This window comes from Symphalangus syndactylus, chromosome 11, assembly GCF_028878055.3.
Source record: "Symphalangus syndactylus isolate Jambi chromosome 11, NHGRI_mSymSyn1-v2.1_pri, whole genome shotgun sequence".
Lineage (NCBI taxonomy): Eukaryota > Metazoa > Chordata > Mammalia > Primates > Hylobatidae > Symphalangus > Symphalangus syndactylus.
Window position 1 is genome coordinate 70,072,166 of NC_072433.2, and position 22,536 is coordinate 70,094,701.

Consider the following 22,536-nt stretch of genomic DNA (forward strand, 5'->3'; position numbering starts at 1 on the left):
TGGAGCTGTAGGGACTAGGACAGTCAGTCCCCAGCCTCTTGCTCTCACATGCATTGCTTGCTCCTCTTTGTGCATGACGGATAAACTGACCTTGTAGACTGCATTTTTCAGGCTTCCAGCTGAGTTCAGCTAGGAAGAGGCTGATGGGAGATTGGAGGGTGGGAGAAAGGAGCCAGGGTATCTCGCCCTTGCTCTAATATTTCCGGGAGTGGTTCTATCTCCTTTGTGGCTCCATATCCTGCTGGACAAGCTGCTGTGGCTCCAGTTTTACTGGCTTTCAGGATCTGACAATCCTGTGTTCACCCTTGAGTGGTAGTGGTTTACTGTGTTGCCAATCTCTGGGTGCCTCACTGATTCCTATTTGGTTTTCTTAAAAAACATTTACAGGAGGCCATTGATTCAGACTGTGCTTCTGTACTAGGTCCAAGTAGGCCAAACCAAATGGAGTCACTCATGCTAAAGAGTTCCATGTCACTAAGCCGAAATGAAATTGCTTGTCTGGTCTTCCCAGAAATCAGGAGGCAGAGAGGGATAAACAGAAGGAGAGAGTAGCCAAATTCCCAAACCAGCCAGTTTTAGCCAATATGACAAGGAAGTTCCCTGGTACCCTCTGCTATAACCTTTACAAGAAAAGTTACTTTGAAATGACCGAACTGTTTTTGTTGTTGTTGTTGTTGGTCCTTGTCTCTGCTTTCTGCAGCCTTTTCTTTTCTCTAAATACTCACTGCCTATGTTGCAGAGAAGAGCTCTCTGAACCTCTCCTGGTTCTGAGGGTGGCCTGACTCACGAATTGTTCTTTGCTTAAATAAACTCTGTTATATGTGTTTTGTCTGAAGTTTTTCTTTTATCAGCTTCTAAATTATGCCATCACCGAATAACCAAATTTCTTTTATCAAATTCCCTTGTTTGAAATATGTGTTATATATTTCAAAGGTGAAGGGGGGGGTTTGGAGAAGAGGAAAAGCACAGAAAAATGAACGGTCTCTTCAAGAAAGAAATACGGGAATAGGTTACTGAAAACAACACGTGCAAAAACATTGACAACAAATGTGACTTCACTACAATTACCAGCAGAAAAAAGATTTTATCGTTGGAGTAATTTGAGAATTGATTTCTCTGCCTGAGCTCAGTGGAGCCAGAAAGGAGACAAAGGAGAGCTTGTGATCTGATGGAGATGAGCTGGGAAAATTGACTTTGGCACTTTGGCCCGGGGAAGGAAATGAACCGTACATAAGTAGTAAAAAGGGAGTCAGCTGCTACTTGGATGAGTCTTGATTTTAACGTGGTGCCACTGACAGGTCTTTGACATCGTGGGAAGTTTCTACCTACACAAGATTGGCAATGCAGTGGACTGAATAGCCATGAACAATTATTGGTGACAGAGCAGAATTTCCAGATTAGCACTCTTTTGCCTTATTTGTTTATAAATCACCAGTAGATACATTTCTTTCATAGAAAACCTCCTACATCTAAAGATGGTCTTTAGGCTGTGTAATTTCCCTACTGTGGCCAATTTCAGTGCCTGTATCTTTTTTTTTTTTTTTTTTTTCTTTTTTTTAATGGAGCTATGAGTTGACGTTCCTTGAACTGGAAAATGAGAGTATGCCAAGGGTCCTAGAGACCATACCCCTAGATAAAAGAGAAAAATATTCTCATCAAAATAGCAACAACAACATAAAAGAATCTGATTTATCCCTTTCTCTAACCTTATTTTTTCAATCAAAGCTGAGGCTGTACAAAATTAAAGGAAATTCCTAATCTGAAGAAGGATACATCACAGGGTGATTTGGAAAATGTAGCCAAGGAGATCAAGTCTGGGAACAGGCTGGTTTTCAATTAGTTGAAAGCATTTAATCTTTGCAGGTTTTCTAGGAAATGCCGCCTAGACATTGGTTCTTTCAAATCCTTTTGTTTTCTGGTTTTCCTAGGGTTGAAAGTGGTTTGCTGGTTGGATTGGGATCAGGTGAACTTTTGTGATGTAAATGGAATGTTAGTATTCTGCCAAAGGCAACCTTTGCATTATTTGATGACATTTCCTCAGGATCCTCCAAAGGAAGTCAGAGGCCCCCAGACTTCCACATTGAATTGGGGTGGCACCATTTGTTCACATTTTGAGGGAAATCAGTCTTTGCCCTTTAAGCCAGAGCTGTTCCGGTTTTTGGACACTGATTAGCAAGGAACTTTCCAGAAATCACATCTTGTTTTGGTATTTTGCTTCTTTCTCTTATTTATTTGGTTCTTAAAGGCTTCATTCAAAACCTAGAGGAGGTGGTATGTGCCTGTATTCCAGGCTACTCTGGAAAATGAATGATCTCTCCAAGAAAGAAATATGGGAATAGGTTACTGAAAACAACCCGTGTGAAAACACTGACAACAAATGTGAGACTACTACTCTGCAGGCTGAGGTGGAAGGATCACTTTGAGTCCAGGAGTTCTTCCCTCCTGGGACCATGCCTCTAAAAGAAAAAAAAAAAGAGAGAGAGAGAAAAAGAAAGAAAGACAGAAAAAAAGATAAAAAGAAGCTCTATTCAAATGCTTCACAAACTTTTCTTTTGACCTCTTTTAACTGAATTTTTATAAGGGAGATGTATACAAATATATGATTTTCTATATATCTTACATAAATTTCTTTTTCTAATTAATTTTCAACCTGCAATGTGATTTCAAATACTAATACAAGGCTCGACCTCACTAATAGCAGCAGATTTCCAATTTACCAATAATTTGGATTTGTATATTATGACATGTCATGGATTTCAGGAAAAAAACTGCATAAATCCTAAAAGAACAGGGACCCAGGACTGCAGATCAATGAAAGTGGAAGTGCTGAGGGCAATGTGTTTCCATCCTTCCTTCTCTGCGCTTGCTCTGAGGCTGGAGGCTCCGGGCTAGGCAATAGGGGTCTGGAGCTGAGGCTCTTAGACAATGGAAGTTCAAAACAGAGACAGAAAACAACTATAGTATCAATTGTTTCCCTTCTTAAAGTCTCAGTTTCTTCATTGCTTACATGGATCCTTGTGAAATAATAGTAATAATAGATAACATTTTTTGAGTATTCCTTCCTTGTAGTATTTTAAGCATTCTTCACATATCAGCTTATTAAATCTTCCAAATAATCCTACAATGTAGGTCCTTCTGTTCTGCATCCTCTCTCTTTTCTCTCTCATTCCCAAATCTCTTGAATGCTGACTTACTTCTCTGCAGAGTAACTCCTGGTCTCTCAGTTCGGTGGAGTGACTTCAGGTTATTTTTCATCGTGGGCAATGACTTCTCCAATCTATGTAATTTTCCACAACTTGCCTGTAAGTTTGGGAAGAGAGCAAGCATGCAGAACCTCCCCTTACTGGCAGCAAGTCCTCAAGCATTCTTTTTAAGGGGCTTTGTGTCCAAAGAGGTGATGAACATACTCTTGGATTTTGTTATCTATTGTCTAAGGAAGTGCCCTGAGTACTATATATAGCTGTAAATGAAACTCAGTTTGCAGCTATATACCTTACAAGCCTACACAGCATTTAATCTCTTTTCATCTCTTTTAGGAAAGCTGTGCTTTGAAAGCTCCCATCTCTCAACACGCCATCCATGGCCACACAAGCTGTCTGCCCACCAGACTGGGGTCTCTTCTGTTGAACAGAAGGCTGACCAAAAGCTGACCCAGCACAAAGCCCAGCTTTCCACACCAACAGTTACTATTAGCTAGGCTCTCAATTACAGTATCAACTTTCTGAAGGAAGACTAGAAAAGAATCACTATCCTCATTTCCAGATATATCTGAAACAAGGGCACAATGGTAGTCATTAACCATAAAGATAAGGTTAATTTGCTTTCCTTCTAAATCTGAATGCTAATGTAACCATTTAAATAGTGCCAACAATGGAAATAAACAGAAGGCTGAGTTAAACCACAAATGTACAGGCCTGTATCATTTGGCAAAACATAAGGGCTAGTGGTATTGAAATCACAGCATTAAAGCTGACATGTAAAAACGAATTGTAGGACTATTTGGGGCCAGCAGAGCAATTTATCAAATGGTACCAAGGGGACCCTAGAGATAGGAATGTGTCCTATTTGAAATAAGGAAATGCAATGTCATAACATTACTTAGAAACTGAGTACTTGAAATTCTTCTAGCCCAAATATCCTCCCTTGTACTCCACATTCTGCAAATTTTTGAAGTTTTGAGACATAGGTTGGGAAGAACCCCCAAAGTGCACATGAGTTGCCCAGAGGGAAAGAGAGGAAGGTGATGGGGTGGGAAGCCAGTAGGAAATGGCTCTGCCCTTCAACCTGCCCTGGGTCACTGCTGAAGAACAACAGGTCCTTTCTTCTGCCTGGCATGTTTTCTACACATCTTCGTAACTCTAAATTATATACTACTCTTAATCCTACACGGTAGAAATGGACAATGATTTCTAGAGGACTTCTCTGCAAATAAATGAACGATGTATGTGTGTATAAAACACAGCATTCTGCATGAAGCTTCACACACCTCAGTGTGAACTGGCGTAGTTCCTGTGCTTTGGCCAAGTGCTTGTGCAGTCTACCATGTGTACTAGGGGTGTTGTGTGGTGGTTAGTGTAGCTAGTAGGAATTGTGGTGATGACATTTGGGGCCAATCACTTGCAGTTGTATAGCTCCATGCAAAATGTTTAGTTTGTCTCTACCTCAGTTTCATCATTTGTAAAATGGGTGTGATGATCTCTACTTCACAGGGTTATCCTAAGAGAGTGTGTGTGTTTATCTATTTTACTTGCAATATGTCTAGTAATTATTAGTTCTTAACAAATAACTGTCACACTATTATTACTGAAAGCCAGTGCTGCCCCATAGACTTAGAGAATCTGGGGGAGGACATAGGATATTTATCTATGAAACAGTGAGTAAGCAGGCCTTTTTTTTTTTTTTTTTTTAGCTTTCTCAAACTGAAAATCACTTCTCTCATTTTCATTTTCCTGTGTCAGTTTGTTTTCCTAAGGATGGATTCCTGGGTAGCCTGCATGGGGCTCTTGTAGTCACAGGACTGGAAGTGGAAGATCTAATTATCTTTCCATTTCTTGTTGGCTGACCTTGGCCAAGTTCCTTAACTCTTTGGAGTCTCCATTTTTTTAATCTATAAATTGAGAATAATACCATAGTTCTCTATTTGTGAAGTCCAAAGAGATCATGAAATACTTGTTTCCTGCAATTTATTATAAAGCATAAGGCTTTATTACGTTATGGTCATTTATGAATGTGTCTTGCTTCTCACACTAGACAGAAAGATTCAGAGCTTACTGACTTGAACAACCAGTTTTCAAAAGCTATAAGCTAGTGAGGGAAACCCACTGTAAAAATTACAGTAGAGCAACTATTATTAGATAGGTATTTCTAGTTCACCATTTTGTCCATTGAGGCTTGTTGCCTTTTTCCATATAAATTATTTTGATTTTTCCAAAGAAAATCCAACAAAGGAGAAAATGCATGGTTGGTATTATCAGGGAGAATTTCCAAGATCCAGGACTAGGAAGGGCAGACAATCAACAGTAATGACAGGCTCAAGGTACCCTCTTACTGGGGTGAGTTTTGAGTTATGATATTATATGGGGTATATTTATCCTCCTGTTCCCAGAACAACAACAAAAAAAACCCCAAACCAAAACAAACAAAGAAAAAAAGCAACCAATCACCAACAACCAACCAAACAATCAACAACTCCCCTAGTCAACATCAGAGAAGCCAAATACGAGTAGTTTTAAGTTGCTGCTCCTTGGATGGCACAGAATTAAATCTCTCCGATGCTTAGGTCAAGAGCATTCAATTGCGGACAGCCACAGTCTGGGACTCTGACAATGTATATTTGGTGCCCTCACACTGGGCTCCCAAGAGAAACCAACAACGCTTATTGAGTAACTGTAGAGACTGGGGATGAAGTTTCATTCTTTATTATTACCACCTCCTGTGATCCTAACAGGGATCTTTATTTGGAGTAATCTAAATCTCAAAGTTGATTAGTTCTTTGGAGTGATGTTTTGTCAGGGTGTGTAAGGGTTCCTGTTTGAAATATATAAGCAACAGTTATTTACACATAAGATGTAAGACATCTACAAACAGTATGTTTGCCTCTAGCCACATTGCTCAGGAAAACTATTAACCATTGTTAAATATACAGTTGCCCATGTAAGAAGCCTCTTGATTACAGATTCTGAGAGACTACCCTTGTGACTTTGATTGGGACTCACATTTGAAACCATAGAGTCTTAAAATGCCTTCTAATAAATAGATCTACTGGATTTGAGTACTCCAGTGTATTAGTCCATTCCCACACTGCTAATAAAGACACACCTAAGACTGGATAATTTATAAAGGAAAGAGGTTTAATTGACTCACAGTTCAGCAGGGCCTCAGGAAACTTACAATCTTGATGGAAAGGGAAGCAAACACATCCTTCTTCACATGGCGGCAGCAAGGAGAAGTGCAGATTGAAGAGGGGGAGAAGTCCTTTATAAAACCATTGGATTGCGTGAGAACTCACTGTCATGAGAACAGCATGGAGGTAACCATCCCCATGATTCAATTACCTCCCACCAGGGTCCTCCCATTACACATGGGGATTATGGAAACTACAATTCAAGATGAGATTTGTGTGGGGACACAGCCAAACCATATCAACCAGTTTCAGCTGTTCTGTAAAACATGAAGTCATTCCTCTAAGCTTCCATCCCCAGGCCTTCCAAAGTGAATTTCCTCAACACTGCTTAGTTTTTAATTTAAAGCACATCATCCCAGACATACTGTCTACTCAGTTCTTGCTACGTAATGTGATAACTTCATTTTTATTTATGTAGATTTTGTGAGTAAAAGGACCCAGATGACCATGGTTAAAGAGCATACCTGAAAGATCAGTTTCAATAAAAATGACAGAATGGATTAATATGGAACAAAGCGTAGCTGAACAGCTACTATATGCCCAAGGCAGTGGTGGAGAATTTCACATTATCACATTTTAACAATCTGTGAAGGAGACATTATTATTTTTGGTTTACTGATAAGAAATAAAAGGATCAAAAAAGTTAGGTAACTTTTCCAGTGTTACATTGCTGGTTAATGATGTAGCTAAATTATTAAATTTTATCTTGAATCCACTGTTTCTGGAGGAAATCGTTTTTTTTTTAATTTATTTTTTGCTTCTATTGTGGTTTTCAAGAAGCACCTCAGAGATTCCACCTTGTCCTTTAAGCAGTAGTTGAGGGACTTAGATTGATTGCTTCAGGACACTGTGACTAGTCAGAGACATATGCAAAACTACTTACATAATGATAAACTTTTCAAATGGAGAGTCTACTTTGTGGCTACTTTCAATCTATATTTTAGAAAACAATTCTTTTTGTTTGTCTTCTACATATTCCTGTATATATGTTCAGCAGCAGGGCAGATTCTTATAAGAAAGGCAATCATAGATTAGCTTTTGAACTAATCAATAAAAAAATTTCAGCTCTAGTCCAAAAGACTATCATGATTTAATTGTAGATAAAATCCAGCATGCCTAAATGAGGCTACTTGAAATCGTGATTTCTTTTTTTTTTTACATTGTGAGTAAAATGTGTGTGTGTATTTTGGTTAACTGATTTTTTTTTGGAAGAAAGTGTATTATCATAAGATGATGAATTTTCTTCAAAAATGGGATAATTTCCTTCAAAAATTCTCTAATATATATAATGTTTAGCAAAAGTAGCATCATGGAACAAGATACTTGTATTTAAAATTCTATTTAAAAGGCTCTGGAGACATTTCCTGCAATATTTAACAGAACTTTGAAAATTAAACTTACATATTGTTTGCTTAGTTAAGAGCGCTTTTCTATTTTTGCATAATTTAAGACACTGCAAGAAAAATAGGATTCTTGAATCTGGAAAATAAATTCCTTTCTCTTGAGCCAGTCTCATTTTGGTGGTCGAAGTGCCTTCCTCATTTCCCTTGTGATTGAACACCAAAGGTGTCTTCAGGGTCATCACTCTATGTGGGACATCAAAGGTCACATGTATATAAATAAAGAGCCAAAAGCTTGTCTAAGTGTTTTAGGAAAGTTCAGAGTCTTTCCATAGGCTAATTTATCATCATTTCTACGAAGTCTCAGCAAATGAGAGAGCACAATGAATGAGGATGAGAATCTGACAGAAGTGTAAGCCTGGTCTGGGCAAAATTGTGAATTTAGCCAAGTTTGTCCTGGGTTCCCCTCCTTTCTCTTTTCCTGCAGTCCCTACCCACTGTGATCAGTTACCCAGTTGCTTAACATTGCCCCAAAATTCTTCCACGGAAAAGTCTTACCTTGAGTGAAGCCCAACTTTTCCATCTCCTTTTGTCCAACAGGAATCTTACATGCATTGAATACCTTCAAGTCAGATACTTGACGTTGTTTTATCCTTTCAACAATCTCAAAGTAGTGTTAGAGGACATTGTTTCCATTTTATACACAAGGCTTATATATATTACACAAATTTCCCAACTCATATCAGTAACGATTAGTAGAACTAGTGATATGGACCCAGGTATGTTTGAGTGACATCTCATATGCTTACCACCATAAAATGCTGCTTCCCATTCTAATTTACTAGTTTAATTTTTCTAATTCTTTAGAGGCCAGCAAAGTGAGAACAACTCACAAACCAGCTCCAAATAAGGTATTAATGGCTGATATCATCAGTGGGAGCATGGAGGAGGGCCACCATTTGTCTGCAAGTATTATAGTTCTTCCTCCTGAGGTCAGCCATTCTTGCCCTTGGGTGATCCTGTCCTTTGAATGAGCCTTGATCTCAGGAGGTGAGCTTGTGGCCCTTCACCCAAGTAGAAATTTCATCTTCTCACTTGCCCATTCAAGGGTTCTTGTTTGTTGAATATCCTAGCTCAAAGTATATTCCTCTCTGATAATCTTCATATTTTAAAAGTAGCCTTAAATACCCTAACCCAAGTGATAGAATTGTGTAGAAATTTTAGGCATAGGACAAGGGAAACAGCACTTTTGTCCTGTCTCTCCATCCTGCCTCCCAAGCCCATCTCCTCCCAAAGAAGTGACCTACATCACTTGCATACAGAAGCAGCCCTTGCATCTTCCTCAAAGCGTCATCAAACCTAATCTCCCTGTATTAGTCTTTTCATGCTGCTGATAAAGACTTACCTGAGACTGGGTAATTTATAAAGAAAAAGAGGTTTAATGGACTCACAGTTTGACATCACTGGGGAGGCCTCATAATCATGCAGAAGACAAAGGGAGAGCAAAGGGACTTCTTAGATGGTGGTGGGCAAGACAGAGGGAGATAACTTGTGTGGGGAAACTCCTCTTTATAAAACCATCAGATCTTGTGAGACTTATTCACTATCATGAGAACAGCATGGGAAAGACCCACCCCCATGATTCAATTACCTTCCATCGGGTCCCTCCCACAACATATGGGAATTGTGGGAACTATAATTCTAGATGAGATTTGGGTGGGGTCACAGCCAAACCATATCATTCCACCCCTGGCCCCTCCCACATCTCATGTCCTCATATTTCAAAAGCAATCATGCCTTTCCAACAGTCCCCCAAAGTCTTAACTCATTTCAGCATTAACTCAAAAGTCCACAGTCCAAAGTCTCATCTGAGACAAGGCAAGTCCCTTTAGCCTATGAGCTTGTCAAATCAAAAGCAAGTTAGTTACTTATTAGATACAATGGGGGTATAGGCATTGTGTAAATACAGCCATTCCAAATGGGAGAAATTGTCCAAAATGAAGAGGCTACAGCCCCATGCAAGTCCAAAATCCAGGGAAGCAGTCAAATCTTAAAGTTCCAAAATGATCTCCTTTCACTCTATGTCTCACATCCAGGTCATACTGATATAAGAGGTGGGTTCCCATGGTCTTGGACAGTTCCACCCTTGTAGCTTTGCAGGGCACAGCATCCCACCTGGCTGCTTTCATGGGCTGGCATTGAGTATCTGCAGCTTTTCCAGGCACATGGTGCAAGCTGTTGGAGGATCTACGATTGTGGGGTCTGGAGGACTGTGGCTCTCTTCTCACAGCTCCACTAGGCAGTGCCCCAGTGGGGCCTTTGTGTGGGGGCTTCAACCCCACATTTCCCTTCTACACTGCCTTAGCAGAGGTTCTCCATGAGGGTCCTGCCCCTGCAGCAAACTTTTGCCTGGGCATCCAGGCATTTCCACACATCCTCTGAAATCTAGGCGGAGATTCCTAAACCTCAATTCTTGACCTCTGTGCACCTGCAGGTTCAACACCATGTGGAAGCTGCCAAGGCTTGGGGCTTGCACCTTCTGAAGCCATCATGCAAGCTGTACCTTGGCCCCTTTTAGCCATGGCTAGAGTGGCTGAGATGCAGGAAACCAAGTCCCTAGGGTGCACACAGCAGGGGGGCCCTGGGCCCAGCCCACAAAACCATTTTTTCTTCCTAGTTCTCTGGGCCTGTGATGGGAGGGGCTGCCATCAAGTTGCAAATTTTCTGAACTTTTATGCTGTGTTTCCCTTTTAAAAGTGAATGCTTTTAACAACACCCAAGTCATGTCTTGAATGCTTTGCTGCTTAGAAATTTCTTCTGCCAGATAAACTAAATCATTTCCTTCAAGTTTGAAGTTTCACAAATCTCTAGGGCAGGGGAAAAATACCACCAGTCTCTTTGCTAAAACTTAGCAAGAGTCACCTTTACTCCAGTTCTCAACAAATTCCTCATCTCCATCTGAGACCACCTTAGCCTGGATTTTATTGTCCATATCATTCATTATCAGCATTTTGGTCAAAGCCATTCAATAAGTCTCTAAGAAGTTTCAAACTTTCCCGCATTTTCCTGTCTTCTTCTGAGCCCTCCAAAGTGTTCCAACCTCTGCCTGTTACCCAGAGAGGTTGGCTGGAGAGGCGTCACAATTATGGTGGAAGATGAAGGAAGAGCAAAGAGACTTCTTACATGGTGGCAGATGAAAGAGAGAGAGAGAGAGAGCGCTTATGCAGGCAGTCTCCCTTTTATAGAACCATCAGATCTCGTGATCTCGTGAGACTTATTCACTATCATGAGAACATTATGGGAAAGACTCACTCCCATGATTCAATTACCTCCCACTGGGTCCCTCCCATGACATGTGGGAATTGTAGGGGCTACAATTCAAGATGAGATTTGGGTCGGGACACAGCCAAACCATATTACTCACCCAGCATCAGAAATTAAGTAAGAGTAGAAATGTGAATATGGCAAAGACAGTATGAGCTAAATATTTCCTGTGCTTTTCTAAATCACCTCAGTTCCCTGCAGTTAAGTTCAGACGATGTGACCAGTTTGGGCCCATAGGCTATGAATACAAGCTAAAATTAGTGTTCTTCCTCTATCTCTCACGCCCTGCTTAAGGAAAGGTGGAGAAATCTAGATCCCTGAATTCCCACATGAAGGAGCATGAGCATGGAAAATTTGTTCCATCCACATCAGACTTTTCCTGAGAGAGAAAAGCATCTTTGTTTTGTTAAGTCACTGAGATTTTGAGGTTTGTTACTGGAACCTATCATGTTCTGGAGAAAACAGGGCAATTTTTGTGTGAAATGTCCTCCTTGTTCTCAGGTTATCTGCTCTATGAACTGACCTTGCAGAAACAGATGTTATTTGAAGGAAAATCCTCCCTACAAATTTGGAATTTGTTTCAGCTTCACAATGGCAGTCTTCAAAAACCTTCAATCAGCAGTCTAGCTTATATTAATATTTAGTTTATTGAGGCTATTGAGTATTGAGGAACAAAATTAGTTGCAGTCTGAGAGGATAGGTAATAACTATCATTCACTCGTAGATGCTGTGATTTTACCCATTCCTGCAGATAGCTGGCAAAGGCTGATGTTTGACATGTGATGCAGTATTGCAGACACTACTTTTCCATGTTGAAATGGCATGGATGATAGAGCTGCTATTTAATGACAGATGCTACTATGGCCTGTAATGTGTAGTTCTGGCTTTGGCACTAGTTTCTCTTCTTTCTCAGGGATTTCCAGGGTTAAAGTAATAGATATTCTCTGTATTATTCTTACAAAGACAAGAACAAAACAATAGATCACTATAAAGGAAGTTTACAACATTGCTCCCAACCCTCCCTGGGCCATTTGGCCAGGACATTCCTGTGTGTTTGACAGAAGGCTCTGCCTGCCTCTCTCAGCCTCTAAGCTTTGTGTCATGCTCCAAGGAACATGCAGATGGCAAAGATGCCAGATGCTCCAACCACATTTTTCTGGGTTGAAGATGTTTAGAAAATTGTAAGCAATATTTTTTGTGTTTTTTTCTTTTTCTCCATTAAGTTTCATCTTAATTATTTTTATTGGTTAAAATTATCTCCTTCCCTCAAATTGGAGATTTCTATTTCTAGAATTTTTTCACTTAGGCCTTTGGGTTTTTTTCTGTGTCAGTTTTTTCTGTAATAGTTTTAGCCCCATCTCTCAAGGGATATCGTGTCTTCTATGAGGACAGTTCTATGTTGTCTCAGCAGGGCCAGCTTTTGAACTCATTGCCTTATTTGCATTGAGGTTTACCGCACCAACATTTGCTGTCTCTTCCTGTTTTTTTTTTTTTTTTTTTTAATTTTAACATTTTAGTTGTCTCCACTGGGATCCAGTTGGGGCTCCCTCATGTGTGGGAGCTCCAGCTTCATTATAATCTCCATCCTGCCCACTCTCAATTGACTCTCGGCTCTAACTCAGGTTAGAACCTGAGGTTGACTCACTCAGTTTCCATCTGTTGTGTTTTTGGAGGGAGGCACTAAAATAAATCTCAAAGATGGTTGGTCACCTCAGTATCCAAATTCTGTAGAGTAGCTGAGAAGTAGCATTACTGTATTTTGGAACCATCTAAACCCTGACTCTTTTAAGGGCTATTCAGGAATGACACTGATGCACATTTTAAAGGTAAGGAATTAACAACCCTTATGAAATGTTACAAAGCCCTCAAAGGGCTGAATGGACTTGATACCATTCTTAGATGGAGGAGACACTATGTCACTTTCAAATAACACTTTCATCACGCTTTACCCATATTTCTACACCTTCCTTAGGGTGGTCCATAACCTAGACTCTTCAGGAGTTCACAGGAAAAGTCTGAAGAAGATAAGTGGTAGCTTTCCTGATTTAGCTGTTTTAATCTATTGCTTTAGGACAATATGTTGGGAGATAGACCACAACGATTTCTCAAACCTCAGTCAAGAATGGACTACAGTAAAGTCATATGGTAAAGGGGGGATTAGATTCCAAAGGCAGTGAGTAAGTGAAAAATCACATAGAGACAGAATAATTCTTGGAAAGCTTTAAGAAAGATTCTCTGTTGGAAACCAAGATAGAGCCAGTTTTCCTTCTGATTTTCAAGCAGATGAGCACCAGATGAAGAGGTTGGCTTGTGTTTTGGGGCCATGCTATTCCAAAAATATGTGTTTTTTGTAAAAAAAATTATCCAATCACAGTGAAGGGAAAAGTGGATTCACCTCTTTCATCTCTGGGGCATTTTCTCATGGAATAGAAGGCAAGAAAGACTGCCCTCAATTGCAATCTCAATTGCAAACTCAGTTCCCAAATTTGTATGCCTAACTTTGTGTAATTTAGATACACATGTTGATGTGGCTCCAAGGTAGTTTCTTGAAGAAACGTTGTCAGTTCCACTTTGGAGAGATAGAAGGGAGGTCCAGAGTCCATCCTGTTAAATGTCAGTAGCACGGATAGTGGAAATGCTGTAATGAAGGAATTAAAGAGCATGTCCTCAGTTCCTCAGTGCGGAGACAAGACTCCCATCTTCTCAATGAGTCTTTGTTCTTGGAGAGGCTTCTGAGATGAGAGGGAATGAGGCTTCTGTAGAGAAAATTTCCAGTTAACTTTATTGGAGCTGAAGCTCTAAGTGGATGAATTGTTAGTACTTGCCAATTCAGGAGGGGAACTGAAGGGAACCCTCTCCTAAAGTCTGAAGAGCCCAGGCAGTGCTGTGGCTGCCGGAAGCCTGGAGGACCCTTGCACCCCATGATGTCAGACTTCCAAGCAGGTTATTGTGAGGAAAGCACCAGCAGCAACGGGGGATCTCAGCATTGCAATCCCTGCTCTGGAAAGATTCTCTTTCTTAGAGTTTTAAAATATATTTGGTGGCCAGGCGCAGTGGCTCACACCTGAAATCCCAGCACTTTGGGAGGCCGAGGAGGGTGGATCATGAGGTCAGGAGATCGTGACCATCCTGGCTAACACGGTGAAACCCTGTCTCTACTAAAAAAAATACAAAAAAATTAGCTGGGCGTGGTGGCGGGCGCCTGTAGTCCCAGCTACTCGAGAGGCTGAGGCAGTAGAATGGCGTGAACCCAGGAGGCAGAGCTTGCAGTGAGCAGAGATCGAGCCACTGCACTCCAGCCTGGGCAACTGAGTGAGACTCTGTCTCAAAAAAAAAAAAAGAAAAAGAAAAAGAAAAAGTTATTTGGCAAAGTTTTTCTGAAGGAGTGTGCTAATTTTAACGTACTGTAAGTCACTTTGGAGATTTCCACTGTAGCCAGTAGAATCTTTTTAAGTAGTTTCCCTTTCACCCAGAGTAGTTGCAAGTGGCTGTCCTGAGCAAACAAGAAGAGACATTTCTATAGATTTCTGGGTGGGACTTGAGTGAAAGAAACCTGGTTCACTTGTCCAAGGGCATTTCTGCCATAATGTGGGCAGAGGAAACAGGATGTCTATGATTTATGTCCTCTAGACCTCATCACTGGAGGGTGTACCTGTGAGCCTGCCTCATACACCAAATTGGGATCCAAGCCCTGACCAGAAGTGATTGCCATTTCTCTAATGAAGAAACTCGAGACACCAATATAGTCAGTGAGCTTTGATTGGGTGACAAATCAGTAGCATGGTTGCCATGTGGCCTCTAGGTCACATTTATCTAGTAATGCCAGTGAGCAAGTTTATGTGTAAGAATTCCATATTCAGGAAAACTCTTCAAATTTAATCATGTATTGGGAGACCCCAGATTTGGTTTTGGATTGCTTCTAAACTTGGATGAATAGCTGGGGGACCACAACAACTCACTGGGTTTTTTTCCTTTGCAAAGTAAGGTGATGGAGATTGGGCTGGTGGAGAGCGGGTGAGTGTTGGGTGTGGACTAGTCTAAGATGTATTGCTGGGCTAGTATTTTATGAGTCTGTGATGGGCAGCTCTCTTTGCATAGAATACAAATGAAATGTGTTCTGAAACGTGCTCTTTAATAAGTGACCCTTGCAGGAGTGTTTCTCTGTTGATAACTACAGTTCTGTATTTTGGACTTCAGTAAACAAAAAGAAGCATGTGCTCTTTAATATTCCTTGTGCTATTTGATTTCTGATGAGCAATGTGGCTCCAGAGCTGGGGTCTGTGAGCTCTTCAGGGCAAATGTGTAAATTAACTAGCTGAGGCCAAGTTGTAGAAGACAGTGAGTAATAGTGACTGAATACTGACCATGGACCAGGCATTCTATCAATTGCTGTACCTGCTTTGTTTTATTAATGCTCACAATAACCCTAGGAGTTTGAGATTATTTTGATCTTATTTAATAAATAGTTGTAGTGAGGCTTAGAGAATAATTTGTCCAAGCTCACACAGCTAGAAGGTGACACGGACAAGATTTGAATGCAGGTTGCTTATTGCTGAGAAGGCTCTTTTAAACATAGTGTGATGGTCTGTTGACTTTTTATGTTTATTCCATTAAACTCATTTCTGCAATGCTTTGGGAAAATTGAAAATATCTTTAAAAGCTACATGTGATAAATGTTTTAAAATTGCCATCTAAAAACAAGCATGTAACTTAACCAACCATTAAAAAATTTATATAAACTTACTGCACAATAAAATGTTGTTCCAATTTTAAATTAAACAGATTAAAATAAATATCCAGTGTAATTCCCAGAACTGTCAGCTGCTCACTATCTGTTCAGTCAATTAAACATCATCAGCTATTTGTGTACTCAAGAGTTTTATTGAATTAACCACCAGGCTTTTGGTGTTTTGATTGTTACTACAGATGCCACTGCTTTGCTTTGCTTTGAGAACTGCTGTCAGAAAGAGGCAAGCACACACAACTGAACTGTTGGTCTCTGCAGAGAAAATACTTGTAAGTGTAAGACTGGCTTATTACTAATTACTTTTAATAAAGACTGCAGACAGCGAAACTTGCCTCTAACATTCTCACACATAATCTTTCTCTGCATGCATACGTAAAACCTCAAACAAAAGCCAATGTCAACAACAATATTCCCAGATAGCTTATTTCTTTCACAAAATGTCCAGAAGCCTGGAACAGCTCAGTTTTTCACACCTGAGTTGATACATTTTTTAAGAATGGGTGAAAAGCACTGAAGGGGGCAGATCCAGAAAGGTGCGTGTGAGGCTAGAAGGAAGAGTGACGACTTCTTATGTTTGTATTTGCTTTCCTTCCAAATAGGTTTTGTTCGTGGGGACCTATTTGGGCAACCATGATGTTTTCTTATTTTTCATGGTATGGCAAAATATTAAAATTTTCTTACTGCTGAGCAGGAAGAGTTGTCATAAAACACATTAAGAACATTTTTGGTTTTAGTCTACTCTAGTTTACTGTCCTCCTATTACATACCACAAAAGCCAGCCCCCACCCTCTCGATGGGGTTCAGGCTATCACTTCCATCTGTTCAGTTTCTGATCAGGCATGTGTGAGATAAGGCAGAGAAAGCATTCTCAACATGAACCACACTCCCTTATGAATTCACAATAGCTTAGGAAGACAAGCTTCATGTTCTTAAACTTTATAGATATGTTTCCCAATCCTCCTCTGTCTTTCCCATTGTTTCTGCTGAAATAAGGCCTCTCCTGTCTTGCCCTGGCTGCTCCTGCACTGATTTTCCCACTGCATTGGCTGGTGAGCATGTTAACTATCGTGAGAATAAGCTGCTCCCTGTCCTGGCACTGCTTTTTGAAGAAAACATTTCCTTCCCTTGTGCAAGCCAAGGAGTTACTTCCGTGGGGAGAAAGCTGGAGTGCTGATTGGAAACATGCGTTATTGCTGGTTTAAATTTGGCTTATTTGCAACAGACAGAGATTGGGAGAGATAGGAGAATGGGCTTCTCCTGGTCCTGAGGTGGTTCCCACATCTGCTTCATATTAGGTGCACTGTGGAGAAAAGACTTTGAAATTAACTTTAGTTGTGGAATAATAACGTAGACTTCTTAGTGTGGGGGATTGTGAATGATTACCCTCCAAAATGAAGGGTTGACATTTCATCCTCTGGGTACTTTTTCCAGGGTGGTTTGGCACTAAATAGAAACTGGAGAGGTGTCCTGCACCCTCTCTATCCCCAGTGGATGAAGGTACTATTTTACTTCCTCTTCCTCAGAAGCCTAGAGTCTGGCTTTCAGGGCACAGAGTCCACAGCCATCTGGAGTCATCACCTCCACTTCCCTAGTCCTCTGGGACCTACAGCAACCAGGGGTATTCTTGGTGACATGTGCAGATTTGTGTCTACTGGGGATGAGGCAGACCTGCTGCTGGTCTTACCTGTTCTAGAGTTTTCAGGTGGCGCTCTAGAAATAGTCACTCTGGCACAGGTCTGCAAAAAGAAAAGGATATATTTTAAAACTTTTTTGACTATCTTTCTCATCATTTCAGATCTCAGCCTCTTTTGAGATAATCTGAAGAAGACACCCAGACACTCATGAGTAAGTTATTCTCTGTGTATTCTCATTTCTCATTTAATTGTTTTTATTTTTCTCTCCTCATATTGAATGTAAGAGCTGTCATAGCAAAGCTCTTGTTACTGTCTCGTGTTCCCTGGGCCTAAGCAATGTTTGGATATTGTAAGTACTTCAAGATTGAAGGTTGACTGAGTGAATCAAAGAATAAATGAAGGGAAGTCTCTACCAATAAAGGGTACTTCTGGAAGCTGCATTAGACCCTTGGATTCTTGACGGAGAGGACATTGGCACTGGGACAAAAGCTCTGGAGTTGTAATAGATCAGTCTGACCTCTCTGAGGTCAACTTAACCAATATCCTGGGATTAGGCAGGAGAAAGACTAGACAGAAGAAATTAGAAGGTCGATGACCTTCCAGACTACTTTCAATAACCGTGATTTGGGAAGCTTTTACGTTCACTAGGATCAGCCTCATCAGAGAGCTTTAAAATAGAAACAACAATCATCCATTGTGTGTGGTGTAAGTTTGCAGGCAGAGGCCTCAATTAGTTCTCTTCTTTAATGACCATCTAATTCTGTAGTTCCCTGATTTCCCCTCATTAAAGTACCCCTAGATAGTTGATTTGAGAGTTGTTTTAACTAGTCTTTTTTGATTTTAAGATTCTGATCAGAAAATCACTCAGATTACCCCAGGAAATGAAAGTTTATGGTAAAGACAGATTTTACATTTTATCATAAGGATTTTCACATTGTTATTTTATATTTGCCCTGCTAGAGAGTGAGGAAGGTAACCTCTTAATGCCTCATGAGAAGAGAAGTTGTAATTGAAATCATATCTGTTGGTCCTTGTGGAAGTGAAGAACGAGACAAGTTATTCCACATAAGAGAACCCATGACCAGTCCAACCTCAGCCCCCCGAAACAGGGATGTCTCCAGGCTGTACTTACATTTCTGAAGCAGTTATGGAGGGCAATCTCACCACAGGGGGCTGTGACTAATCACAACCCTTGTGACTAATAACTCATTTATTAAAAATATTATCCCGAGGAGAAAACAAAGGGGCCTTTTGGAAATAATCTGAATAATGTCTGTCTCAAAGAATTCCAAACCTTCTATGTGCTAACTTATAAAAAGTCTAATTAATGTGGTACTAGTAATAATCAAGCCTCACTAATCTTTGAACAAAATTGTTTGAAATTTCTTGAGCTTGCATGTAATCCACGACGGCCTCTCCAGCTTCTCTGCTGGTAATGACTATAGATCTCTGAATCCTATGAGTAATTGACTTATTCTTTTGTTTAATTCAAAATTTCCAGGCATTCAGAGAATCTTATTGGCCTTCCTCATCGAGTTGCAAAAGAACATGGCCTGGATTCCTACTTATGGGCCAAGTGGCCATGTTGGATTCAGTCATGTTGGCTTCCATGAGGCTGGCCCTGGAGATGCCTAAACAGAAATTTTTCCTCAGAAGGAGCTATGCACATGCAGTGATTCAGAAGTTTGGTGTGTTCAGTACAGGGTAGAATGAGAAATGTGGCTTGTTTAATTCTGTTCATTCTTCCATATCAACTTATTAAAGAATAACGTGGAAGAATTTAGCTTCTCTGGAAGCTGAAAGCAACTTTGGATAGTATTTAGATGAACCTCCACATTTTAAAGATCAGGAATCTGATAAACAAATGCCCTGGCCAAGATCACAAAGGCAATTAAAGGCAGAACCAAAATAATTCAGGTAGACTCACTCGAAGAATGATGACATGGCTCTGGCAAACTTATCTCTGAAACATTTGCTCCTCACATCTACCCCCTCCCCATTTTCTTTGGTAAAGAGCAGAGTTTAATTTCCAAATAAGTAAATTAAAATCATGATTAGAAAACCAAGTTAGAAGGCAATAAATAATCCAGTATTCTGGAAGGTTTTAAAATGTTTGCCTCATCTATTTTGTGAAGTGAAAATAACTTTATCCAAATTGTGGTAATATTTTTTTAACATTGTTTAGACCCTTTGACTTCTCACTACAAAATTGAATAATATACCCCTGACTACTTAAATGGAGGAAGAAAGGATGAATATTAGTGGGAAACCCCCAAATTTCATTTATTTTAGAGAGATATGTGAGTTGATGAAAAAGAAATAATCTGTAGAACAAAGAAGCACAATTCATTGCTTTCAAGTACATAAAACAAATAGAGCCAGGCCAACAAGTTTATCTAATGGTGTTTTTAAGGAGACTCATTATAAGTATTTAATTAATATACTATTTAATATGTTATTTTGTTGTGGTCATCAATTGTGCTTTTGGGGTATATATAAAATCATCCAGAAATGGGGATATGGTAAAACTAATTTCATTCCAGACCTTGTTCTAATGAATAACAATTTTTAGTATGCTCAGACTTAAAAGTTTATATAGTTTTGAATATTTTGGTTTTAAAATCATGTATTTCTCCGACAGATCTCAACATGCTTTAATATCATTAGATGAGTGTCATTATTATCTATGGACTACATTTTGCTGATGGGAATCTGAATCTCAGGACAAAGGAGGAAGGGGAGGGTGCTGTTCTCCCAACACTAATTCTTAGGCTAATAACTGACTTAGGAGATCATACCCTGCTCTTTCCATTTACTTTTCATTTAGTTCTTCAGGATTTTGGAATAGAAAAGTGGGAAATAAAATATGGTAAGGGCAATTTATTATTAGACTGTAGATATTTTAAAGGAAAACAGCCCTTTATACTGTTTGACCCTATGACATATGTTAAAAAGCAGGAAGAACAGCGATGCCCTGTAAGTTGATATTTAGGACTCTATGATTCATGCCCACTCTAGTTCAGGAACAACTTAATATCTACTGGTAAACCTCTGGAAAACAACAAGGCCAACCCTATCACTTTTTTCCTAGTTGTAGATTGACGACTTTTCATCCTTTATCTTTTAGGAAAATTTAACTTTGTTGAATTTACTTTGACAGGTTAGCTCGATGTAACTGCATTAAAAAAAATCACAAGCAATTTAATCACAAGAAATGGAAGAGGAGAGAATTCCCTAATGGCTGTTGCTGTTACAAAGGTAGTCATAGCAGTTTTAAAAATCGTTTTCTTCTTCTTCTTCTTTTTTTTTTTTTTTTGCCATTTCAGACAGTCCAAAAAAGAAAGAGGGCCGCTGAGTATATTGCCAGGGAGCTAGAGAATGAGACAAAGAATGCCAGTGATACATGCATTAGTTTCTCTTGGGAAACCCAGGCTGTTTTAAAAAGCCATGAGCTTGAGGAATCTTGGTGAAACCACTGAAGAAAAAGCTTATCAATATTAAAGGACATTGTAAAACTCTTTGGAGATATTTATTTCACCCTATTAGAAAATACTTTATTAGATTGAGTCTATTTTATGTGTAGGGTCAACAGAACCAGTCCCATCCTTCCTTCCCTTGTCCTCTTTAGACAGCCCTCAGGACTGACTCCAACTCAAGTCATTACAGAATATAGTTACAGGAATCTCAAAAGGAATAAAAGCACTAATATTGAACCATGCTCCCTAATACAGTTTGCCTATTTGTCCTCACCTAAATGTCATGTTGAATTATAATCCCCAGTATTATGGGTGGAACCTGATGGGAGGTGATTGGATCATAGGGGTGGATTTCTCATGAATGCTTTAGCTTCCTCCCCTTGGTCCTGTCCTCACAACAGTGAATTCTCACAAGATCTGGTCATTTAAAAGTGTGTGGACCTCCCCCTGAACTCTCTTTCTTGCTCCTGTTTTTACCATATGAAGTGCCTGCTCCTGCTTCAACTTCCACCATGAGTAAAAGCTTCCTGAGGCCTTTCCAGAAGCAGATGCTAGTGGTATGCTTCCTGTAAAGCCTTCAGAACTGTGAGCCAATTTAATCTCTTTTCTATATACATTACCCAGTCTCGGGTATTTCTTTATAACAATGCAAGAATGGCCTAATACAGAAAATTGGTACAAGGAGTGGGGTATTGCTATAAACATATCTAAAAATGTGGAAGAAACTTTGGAAGTAGGTAACAGGCAGAGGTTGGAAATACTTGGAAGGCTCAGGAGAAGAAAAGAAAATGAGAGAAAGCTTTGATTTTCTTAGAGACTGGTTAAATGGTTGTAACCAAAATGCTGATGGTGATATGGATAGTAATGTCCAGGCTGCTGAGATCTCAGCAGCAGAGGAACTTATTGGGAACTGGAGCAAAGGTCATGCATGTTATACCTTAGCAAAGAACTTGGCTGCATTGTCCCCCTACCCTAGGGATCTGTGGAAGTTTGAACTTCAGAGTGATGATTTAGGGTATCTGGCAGAAAAACATTTCTAAGCAGCAAAGTGTTCAAAATGTGGACTGTCTGCTTCTCTGCTTCTAACAGCTCATCCTTAGATGCAGGAGCAAATAAATAACTTGAAGTTGGAGTAATATTCAAATAGGAATTAAAATGTAAAGTTTGGAAATTTTTCAGCCTAGCTATGTGGCAAAAGAAGAAAAGGCTTTTTTGGGATGGGAATTCAAGTAGGCCATGGAAAAACCACTTGCTAGATATTTGCATAACTAAAAGGGAGCCAAATACTAATATCTAAGACAATGGGAAAGGCCTCAAAGACATTTCAGAGATCTTCAAGGCAGCCTTTTCCATCAAAGGCCTAGAGGCCTAGGACAGAAAAATGGTTTAGTGGGCCAGGCCCAGGGCCTTGCTGCCCTGCTCAGCCTCAAGACACTGTTCCTCATATCCTGTCCACTCTGGCTCCATTCTCAGCTCAAAGGGGCCCAGGTATGGTTCAAGCTGCAGCACCAGAGAGTGTAAGCCATAAGCGTTGGCAGCTTCCATGTGGTGTTAAGCCTGCAGTGCACAGAGTGCAAGAGTTGAGGCTTGGCAGCCACTGCCTAGATTGTAG

General features: G+C 40.0%; 1 protein-coding gene across 1 annotated transcript in view; it reads left to right on the forward strand.

Moving 5' to 3' along the window:
* Nucleotides 1–22,129, forward strand: part of LOC129457792 (V-type proton ATPase subunit S1-like) — a 258,643-nt gene extending 236,514 nt beyond the window's left edge. Inside the window, exons 13-15 of the mRNA XM_063612829.1 lie at nt 17,610–17,659; nt 20,609–20,706; nt 21,411–22,129. The gene's annotated coding sequence lies outside the window, so the exon portion shown is untranslated. The remainder of the gene's footprint in view (nt 1–17,609; nt 17,660–20,608; nt 20,707–21,410) is intronic.
* The last annotated feature ends 407 nt before the right edge of the window (nt 22,130–22,536 follow it).